The sequence below is a fragment of the Ceratotherium simum genome, chromosome 7 (assembly GCF_057802395.1).
Source record: "Ceratotherium simum simum isolate JZ-2026a chromosome 7, ASM5780239v1, whole genome shotgun sequence".
NCBI classification, from domain to species: domain Eukaryota; kingdom Metazoa; phylum Chordata; class Mammalia; order Perissodactyla; family Rhinocerotidae; genus Ceratotherium; species Ceratotherium simum.
This window is the reverse complement of record NC_141906.1, coordinates 42,987,367-42,998,022: the sequence shown is the minus strand read 5'-3', so window position 1 is coordinate 42,998,022 and position 10,656 is coordinate 42,987,367. Positions and strand designations below refer to the sequence as shown.

General features: G+C 36.4%; 1 pseudogene; it reads right to left on the bottom strand.

The window, feature by feature from the left end:
- Positions 1-5,798: 5,798 nt before the first annotated feature.
- Positions 5,799-6,247, bottom strand: LOC101408053 (small ribosomal subunit protein uS19 pseudogene; annotated as a pseudogene).
- Positions 6,248-10,656: the final 4,409 nt, after the last annotated feature.

Here is a 10,656-nt window from a genome sequence, read left to right as displayed (position 1 = left end):
CCTCCACAAGAATAACTATTTTAAATTAGCTCTTACTCCAGACCAAAGGCATTTATTTTTGCCATGATATATATGACTTTTTGAGGTATATGACCTATATGAACATTTATATAAACAGGTTAGGTATGTGGTATAGATATTAGACAGATTTGGCTTATTTATATATAGCTTGTATTTTTACCCATTGACATAAAATAGAGCTTTACATAACCATCATGTTTCTATAACAGGACAAATGTTATATAATAAATTACATGAATGATATGTCCATGAAATTACATAATATAGTAAATTGGCTTTTTCTGAACTGCTAAATAGTAATAGATATTTCATAAAATAAAAGTTTCTAGAGTTTTAAAAGTTTGGAAAATATAAGAACTCCAAGTTAGTTGGTTGCCGTCACCTCAGAACTTGCCACTCTTTAAGTATGCTAATATACATTAACTCTGGAAGGTTTTTTTTTAACGAGTAGTCTCCTCAGAGTAGAGCTTCAATAGAACAAATTTTGGAAATGCTATGATATAAAATTTATAATTTGTACACACTTTTTTTTCATTCTTGAAAATTAATTGTTATTTCCAGGATGATCTCCTGAGGCTTTTAGAGAGGAAAACATGGATTGATAGCATCACTTTCAGAGGCATTAATTGAACCACCAGAAGTCTTGCTCAATTTTATTGTCTACTTTCCTTCTATTTCTGATTTCTGAGAGCTCTACCAGCACATTAACTTTACTCTCAGGAGTCAAGCTGAAGGTTTTCTTTTTCTTATTTTTTTTTTCTTCAGACTTGTCGGATGGTTCTGTTAACTCCAACAGCCTCAGATAAAGCAGTATGTGGGATAGTAGCATTAGTAGATAACCAGCTGGTGAACTGTATTCCAAAAGTAGTAGAAGGCTTCTGGAGTATTATCCAGAGTTATTTTAGAAACTTTTTTCAGGTTTTTTCTAATTTACCTAAATGAGCAAAATTACATAGGCTCATCTATAACATATACCATATTAATACATTTCTACCCCTGCATGTTAAAAATAATGATTTCCACTTTTTACTTCTCTGTGTGTTGTGGTACTCTGTCACATATTTTCTCTCTCTGAGGAGTTCAAAACACATCGCTGGCCCTAGTACAGTTACCCCACTCTCCAAGGAGGCATGAAAGACTCTAAACGTATACAGAGAGAAAAAGTCTTATTCTGGGAATGCTAGTGCCCACTCTAAAAATTCAGGACAAATCGGCAGTAAAATTAGGGGCATATCCTGGTTAGTTCTATCCAGTTAGTATGAGAGAAGCCAGTAGGAATGCTTTCTTGCTCTTTCCATGGTAATAAAAAGCCTCAAATTCAATTCCTAGGGGCCGGCCTGGTGGCGTAGTGGTTAAGTGCTTGCATTCCACTGCTGGTGGCCCGGGTTTGGATCCCAGGCATGCACTGATGCACCACTTGTCAGGCCGTGCTGTAGTGGCATCCCATGTAAAAAAAAAAGTGGAGGAAGATGAGCACAGATGTTAGCCCAGGGCCAGTCTTCCTCAGCAAAAAGAGGAGGATTGGCATGGATGTTAGCTCAGGGCTGATCTTCCTCACAAAAAAAAAAAAAAAAGCTCCAAATTCAATTTCTAAGAAATGAGGGGGCTGAAATACAACCACTCCTAATTGACAAAGTGGGGGTCAAGAACCTAAGAAAAATACAAGTAATGATGACTAGGCCAACAAATAGATAAAAAGATCAAATAAATTAAAGGAAGGTAACAGGCCCAAAGAAAGAATAAAGCAATTGAGTGATGTTATTTGCTCAACCAGCACCATCAGTTAACCCAACCCTGGTGTATGCGAAACACTGAGAGACAAATACTAAATAAACAAAGGCAAGTGTAGGAATATTAATATCCAATAAAAATAATTCAAAATGAAGTTCATTTAAAAGGGCCAAGTGATATTTTGAATTGATAAAAAAATCTACTCAGAAGATAGAATAATCATGAACCTATATGTGCTTAACAATAAGGCTTCAAAACATATAAAGCAAAACTAATAGAAACATACACACAAAAAAATTCCACAATCACAATGGATCTTTTTAATATACTTAACTCATAAATACATCAAGAAGCCAACAGAAAAAAATGAAATAAAATGTAGAGGAATCAAGTAACATAAACGCCATGAATAATCAAACATTTATTTAGAGATTTGCTCCTGTTAAACAGAGAACAGACATTCTTTTCATCATCTGTGAAACATTCATAGACATTAACCTGGGATTTGATCACAAAGGAAATCTTAACAAATTCCAAAAAGCAAAAATCATACAGACTACATTCACTGACTAAAAACCATGGAAATTTGAAATTAAAAAAAAAGAAATCCAAAAGAAATATGTTCACTTGTGATCTCTCTTCTAAGATCTTTTTTTGGGATGAAGAGTAAACACTAACTAAAATTACAACCTACTCAGAAATACATTAGTGAAAACCCTGCATATTAAAATCTGTACAACAACCAAAGAGTACTCCAAAGAAAATGTTTTATCTAAATGTACAGATTAAAAAATAGACTGAGAATAAATTAATTAAACATTCAATCGAAGATGTTGAAAAATAAACAATAAAAAACAAAGAAAATACAAATAATTAGCACTGATTAAATCAAAATTAATACAAGAAAACATCCATCAAACCAAAAGTTAAACATGATGATTAAAACCAAAGTCTTTTAATTTGAAAAGACCAGTACAGTGATCAACCATTTCACTTGACTGAAATTTGTCAAATTTAATAAAGTAAAAGAGAGAAATCATAATTAATAATGAGAATGCACTCATAGCTACACATATAAGGATGTATATAAAAAACACTAAGTAAAACTTTGTACTAATTTGAAAATATAGATTAAATGAATACTATTCTAGGAAAATGGAAATAATCAAATTGAAACAAAAACAAGTAGAAAATGCAGATAGACCAGTAATGATAGAATATCATGAAAAGGAATTTAAAAACATCTAACTCGAAAAAGCATACACTTAAATATTTCACAGGTGAATTTCATCATGGTATACAAATATAGAAATATGGAAAAATATGAAAATATCTATAGCTCATTTTATGAGGCTGTAATAACTTTGGTACACAAATCAGACAAGGACAGAAATAAAGTTTAGGCTATTCTCATAAATATTTTAAATCCCAAATAAACTATTTATACATCAAATTGTGAAGTTTAATAAACTAAAACATACAACTTCATGACTAAATACAGTTTACTCTAGGATTTTAAGTATTATCCAATATTAGAAAGTTGATTAATATGGTTTACTACATTAACATATTAAGAGAAAAATGTAGGTGCCAGCTCAGTGGCGTAGCAGTTAAGTTCGTGTGTTCTGCTTCAGCGGCCCAGGGTTCACCAGTTTGGATCCTGGGCATGGACCTACTCACCACTCATCAAGCCATGCTGAGGCAGTGTCCCACATAGAAGAACTAGAAGGACCTACAACTAGGATATACAATTACGTACTGGGGCTTTGGTGAGAAAAAAGAAAAAGAGGAAGATTGGCAACAGACATTAGCTCAGGGCCAATCTTCCTCAAAAAAATAAAAAGAGAAAAAAATGTAGTCTATATAATAGATAAGATAAAAACATTTGATAAAAGTCAACACCAATTCCTGATTAAAATAAATTAACAACTAAAAATAAAAGGAATGTTTCTTAAGATGAAAAAAAACTATTAGAAACCTATAGCAAACATGATAATAATAGAAAAATATTAGAAGAAATCCCTTTAAATTAGAAGGAAATGAAAGATGTCATGTATGTACAATTTCTAAAGTGAGTATGAAGCTTTTGTCTAAAACAGGACATTTTTGAGAGTTAAATCAAGTGTAAGCATTAGGTGTATTGAGACAGTGGCTTTACTTGGGACAACTGCTTAACCTGGACTGTTCTGGGCAAATCAGGACACAGGCCTGCTCTAACTCACTACTATTTAATATGGTATTTCATGTCCTAGATTAAACTTTAAGTCAAAAAAAAGCAGATATTAATACTTTAAAGAAACAAATCTACCACTAGCAGATTCATCAACCTACAAAATCTAAAACAATCCAGAAATAAAATATTAAATGTAATGATATGAAAAGACAAAAAAAGAAAAAACCAGTGATGAACTGCGTGACTTTGGGCAAGCAATTTATTGTCATGGGTTGCTCATGAGCACTGTAAGATCTGCTAAACTAGCAGAGAAAGTTAAAGACAAACACAATTGTTTAATTGTGAAAAATACAGTAAATTGCGCTTGACAGAGAGGAAGTAAAATGGAAGGGGGTAAGTGAGAACAATATCTTGGAAGCCTTCACAAAGAGATTTCTGAAGAACAGAGTTTTAAAGGATCAGTAGGAGCTGACCAGATAGATAAAAGAGAGGGAAACATCAGGCACAGGGAACAGCACATCCACTAACACAGGAAAGTGCATTGAGTGTTCAGGGAAGTACCATTAATTTGACTAGAGCTCCTTGGGAGGATTAATGAGATAACTTACATGAAGTGCACAGTGTTTGGCACACAGAGTATGTTCTTTCAATTCTAGCTGTTTTAGTAGTAATGGTAGTCACAGTAGTAATGTAGTGATAGATATTTAAACCTAATAAAACATAAAACACATGTAATAATACACCTACGCAAAATTGGTTATTGCTATTTTTATTCCTGAGCATATATGCATCTTTCTCTAACAACTGGAACACAAATAAATTCAACCAATCAGAACTCAGAAGGATCTTAATCACCCATGGATCACACACATGCACACAATTGTTTGTTGCAGCAAATATCAGAACTAAATGTAAGAGAGAAGTTGATCTAGACATTTACAACGAAATTCAGTTGAATGAAATAGTGAATTAGTAAATCACCACCGGTTAGTAATTAACAAAAATAAATAACACTCAATAACAACAAAAAATGGAAGAGAACGTAACAAAGACATGGCATTGAATCAGAGTATTCAAAACTGGGGAAGAAAAAAAGGAGAGACTTTAGAAAAATACAAACTATGTTGTGTATGACTTTGGTCAAGAGCTTCCCTCAGTTCTGAAGCTTCCTCCACTCAGATAAATCCCCTTCTCTAGATCTTCTTTTTTCTTCTATAAGCTGAAACATTTGTCATAGGTCAATTTTTCCAAGATTTTCGAAGTTATTCTATGGCCTTCGTGTATTAAAGACAGTATAAACATCCATTTTAATTTCTCTCTTTCTTTATTGTGGTAATAACACTTAACATGAGATCCACCTCAAAAATTTTTAAGTGTACAATACAGTACTGTTAACTATAAGCACAATGTTGTACAGCAGATCTCTAGAACTTATTCATCTTGCGTAACCGAAACTTTATACCTACTGAATAGCAACTTCCTATTTCTCCCTAACCACTGCCCCTGGCAACCGCCATTCTACTCTCTGCTTCTATTTGTTTGACTATTTTAGATACTTTGTATGGGTGGAATCTTGCAGTTTTTGTTCTTCTGTGACTGACGTATTTTACTTAGCATAACGTCCTCAAAATTCACCTACGTTGTTGCATATGGCAGGATTTCCTTCTTTTTTAGCCTGAATAATATTCCATTGTACTTATATACCACATTTTCTTTATCCATTCATCCGTTGATGGATATTTAGGTTGTTTCCACGTCTCGGCTATTATGAATAACTAAAAAGAATTAACTATTTAAATCCAAGTTGCCCAAGGCCCTTTTAGAGGGTCTTTTTTTTTTTAAGAAAAATCTGTGGCTGTATTTGCTCAGCAGGCTATTTGATGGAGAGGAAGCTGCAGGAGCAGGTGGGCCTAATGCCAGGCTACTGTGCTTCACGGGCACGTAGGTGACGGAGAACTCGCCCAGGTAGTGGCAGATCATCTCAGGCTTGATTTCCACCTGGCTCAAGGTCTTGCCATTGTGGATGCTCACAGTGGGGCCCACCATCTCAGGCAGAAATATCAAGTTGCGGAGGTGTGTCTTCATCTGGGGCGTCTCCATGGGCGGTGCCTCCTTCTCCGCCTTTGCGCAGGCGCTTCAGCAGGAAGAGCTGCTTCCTCTGCAGCCCGGTTCAGCCCCGGTCGGTGTGAGCGCCGTCCAGCCAGCTGAGTGAGCCGCTCACAGGGCATGTCCAGCAGCTGGCAGAGGTCCACGCCATGGTAGGTGAACTTGTGAAAGGTCGCCTTCTGCTCCACTTCCACCATCTTGTCGGTTCTTCGGAAAGCTTCTGTTTGTTTCCACTGCGTTTATTGCTAATATAAAAAAAATGTTAAAAAAGAAAAAAAATTCATCATCAGTTCTCCAGTGGCTCTCATCCCTTTCTGTTGCCCACACAACTCCTGATGCATACCCTCAGGGCCAGTTCAAAACTGAACCTGTTCACTGCCATTTTCACAGAAACCAGTAGTGCCGGGGATGTACGGGAAGAAGGTTGGAAGAGGACAACAGTGCTGTTCAAGTTCCAAATGTAGGCTAGGTGGAGAGTCACACAATTCAGACAAAAGGACTGGTGGCCTCACAATGCTGTCGTTTAATAAAATGGGCTGAAGAGGCGATAAGGTAGGCCCACCAGAGGCTGTACAGAACATCTCACAGCCAGAATAACCCACCCAGGGAGAACCACGGAGGCAGTGCTGTGGAAGGTTTCACAATTCTTCCATGTTGGGAGGTGGGGAAAGTCTACACTCACCAAGACCCTCACTCATTTTGGCAGAAAAACTTACTCTGGTGTTGGGAAGTCACAAAAATGCCACGGACACTGTCACCAGGGATGAGCAGCTGATAAGAATGAGATGTGTGGGTTCCTGATACCTTCAGTCTGCTAAACACTATTAGGCACTGAGTTCCTTTTGACTGTTTTTCAACTTAATATTGGTTTAAACATAAACGTCTGGTTTAATTTAGAAACAAATCATGAACATTATAAATATAAGCAATTTGATTTTTAAGCTCCAAATATACTTCCTAACATCAGATCATGAATGCAAGTTGTTTTTGCCATAATATGTAGTGTCATTTTAACCTACCTTTAGATTACGTTCAATATCTAAACTAAACATGAAGTAATCTCAAGTCTTATTTTGTGGTCAAATCATAGATTTTTCTTGCAAATACAATTTAGAGTAAATTTTAAGAAGCTTTTTCATAAATGGAAAAGAATTGAAATTTGTCTTTATATGTAATTCATTCAAACAATGAATACTTAATGGTTGTCTGCTATAAGTGCCAGGGCACTTTTCTAGATTCTGCGAGTCCAGCAATAAACAAAACAAAAATTATTGTTTACATGGCCCTTTTTATTATGTGTATGAATACATGTGTATTGGTGGAAGAGGCAAAAAACAAAAATTAAAAAGCAAAGTCTAGAGTATATTAGAAAATGAAAAGTGCGATGGAGAAAAATAAAGCAGGTGAAGGAGACAGACATTAAGGAAAGGAGAGTTATTTTAAATAAGCTCATCAAGGAAGACTTTACTTCTAGATGATATCTGAGGAAAGACTTGAAAGAGGTACAGAAGCAAATCATGAACATAAGTGGGGAAAGAATATACCAGGCAGAGGAAATAGTAAATGCAAAGACCCTGAGGAAGAAGTAAGTCTGGAAATGTTAGGAACTACAGCAAGTCTAGTGTGGCTGAAGAAGACTGATTCTGGAGTAAAGTAGTAAGAGCTGATGTCAGTCAGCCCAGAGTCAACTCCTATAGAGCCGTGTAAGCCATTATAAGAAGGTTGGCTTTTACTCTGAGGGTTTTGACTAGAAGAATAAAATTATCTGATTTATTTTGAGAAGACCCGTCTGGAAGCCCTGGAATAAATTGTTCGCAGGCAAAGTTAGAAGCAGGGAGGCTGGTAATAAGCTATTGCAAATAACAGACGAGAAAATGATAGTGACTTACAGACCATGGTGGTAGCAGTGGAGGTCATGAAAAGTGATCATAGTTTGTATATATATATTATAGACTTGTCAAGATTTGCATATGGACTGGATGTGGGCTATTAAAGAAATAGGAGTTGAGAACGATGCCAGGGTTTTTTGGCCATGATGCTGCTGCCTCTGAGTTAGAAAAGGCTGCAGTTGGAGCAGATTTCAGAGGGAGGATCAGCAGGTGATGAATCTGAGATCTGTTAGGGAAGATGATTGGGTATTAGAGTTAAGACCTCAGGGAATAAGTCTAGGCTGGAGTGATAAAACATATATCAATTACTGAAGATAATATAAAAGCAAATCCTATTATATAATTATGTAATTATTACAAAACATATAAAGATCAAAAATAAATTATTTAACTTAAAATTACTTCTTAATCATTTACTACCTAAAAGTTATGATTTTTTAATTCTAAAGGGGTTTGTGAGATTACCTATCACTATGAAAGGGATTCACAAATCAAAGATTGAAAAATACTATCTTTCCCTAATATATTTCTATATCATCCCTATGGTTAATTTTAGCTTAAAAATCACTGAACTTTATACTATGGGTGGAAGCGTTAAATTACATCTACCTAAGCAATAATATTTCATAAGTAAGAGAGGGAACTTCTGTGTGATAGATAAGATAAGCTTGACTAATAAGTACTTCAATCTTAGCTCTGGCTCAAAGACAAAATCGAGAGCCAGTTTCAGTTAGACTATTGCTGCAAACTGCCCTCTGAAACTTGAGGCCTTTGCATAACTATTAAGCAAGCTACTCATGGGTATAACACTCTCTGGACTTTTCCTCCTTGAAAGCTATGCAGCTGGTCAACAGAAGACCTGGCATTCAACACCATCTCTGATTCCAAGATCCATCAGCTGTTTCAACATATCTCATCTAGTGAGACTTGACCAAGATACTTCCCTCCAGAACAGCCCACACTTGAGTCCCAGGCCTGGTTCCAGGCATAAGGCGAGAGACAGCATCTTATGGAGAAGAGCAAGCATAAGGCTGCCGGTGTTCACTTGACATAGAGCAAGACAAAGCAATAGTATTTCATCCAGCAGAACAGAGCACGTTGCCCTGGAACATGCTATCACCTGAAGGATAGGGGCCACTGGAACCCTTAAGACATACCCAAACCAGTTTTGGGGGTTGTGGTTGTCTGGGAAAGTGTCCTAGATAAGGTATGGCTAGAGGTAGAATTTGAAGAACTACTACACACAGGATATTCTTGGCAAAGGAAATAGCATGTACAAGTGCACAAGTGTGAAGGTGTTCAGCCATCTGTGATAAACATAAAGGGATTTGGTAGTACTCAAGTGTAGAGTTCTTATGCAGAAGTGTCAAGAAAATGACTAAGAAGGTTAAAAAGAAAAAGCAAGAAAGGCTTGTATGCTTTGCCAAGCAGTTTAGACTTCTTTAAGTTGATAAGGAGCCATTGAAGGGTTTTATAGAGTAGATTGGCATGAACTGATTTTTGTTTATAAAATATGATTGTGATAGAAGAGAAAAGAATGGAGAAGGCAAGCTAGGGGCAGATGGATCCATTAGGAGGCAATCTAGTTGACAAATAATGAGAGCAGAAACTGTGCAGATGGTGAAAAAGTGGTGAATTCAATAAATGTTATGAAGGAGAATTGATATAAATTAGTGACTAGCTGGATGACATGAGTGAGATGGAAAGAGCTAGAATGACACCCAGGTGTCTGGTGTGGTGATTAAAAGAAAGTAGCATCAATCAGTGAGTCAGGCAACACATCAGAAGGAGCAAGTGGGTGGTGAGTTCTGTTGTGGAGTTGAGATGACTGTGAAACTATAGCCAACATGTCCAATAGGTAATGGAAAATGGGGGTAGAGCTCAGGAAAGAGAAAAAGTTAGAATCTCAGCAGGAAACAGGTGACCAACCCAAAAAGGTCGTTGAAAACATGTTAATGAATAGTTAATGAACTACTTACAAAGGTATGAGCAGGGTTAGACAATTAGTTAGGGATTGGTGAGGACTAGTAACAGTAGGAAAAGGCCATAACCCTTAGGACTGAAGGGGCAAGAGGAGAAAGGATTTACTGAACGGTAGGAGCAGCAGCTGCGGGAGATGCTACCTGAAAGGCGCTGTGGTCTTTGGGATCTGGGAAATGCCACATTCCCTTTCTTCAAAGCTGCCCACACATCTCAAATGGACTGCCTAGAACTATGGCAGTTGACTGTATGAGATCCACTTACTCGGGAGAGGGTAGTCAGTCAACCTTAATAGCCTATCCCTTGCATCAACCTAGGGAGACTAACACTTAACAACACTTTAATCAACTGTCCTTGTGTTAATACAGCATTACATTTCTAGGTAACACTGACAACTGTTTATCTATATAATCCGAATTGCCTGATAACTAGGGCAATTAGTTAAACCTGTAAATCATTAACATTAGAAGGGACTATAGAGGTCACCTACTAAAGTTTGTTATTAACCACATCTCTGGATGTGCGTGTGTCTAGGAACTAACACTGTGAGGGGGATACATGGAACCAGAGAATAAACACAACTGTAAAGCATTCATTTTATGTTAAAACAATCACACATACATTATGGACTAGAATGCAGATAAATCCGTATGAATTTTAAAGATAAAACAGAAGATATGAAGTAATTTCGTGTCTTCTTGTTCCTCTTCCATAAGGAAAAATTTGAGAAGCATTATTTCCAATTCTCTCATTGGC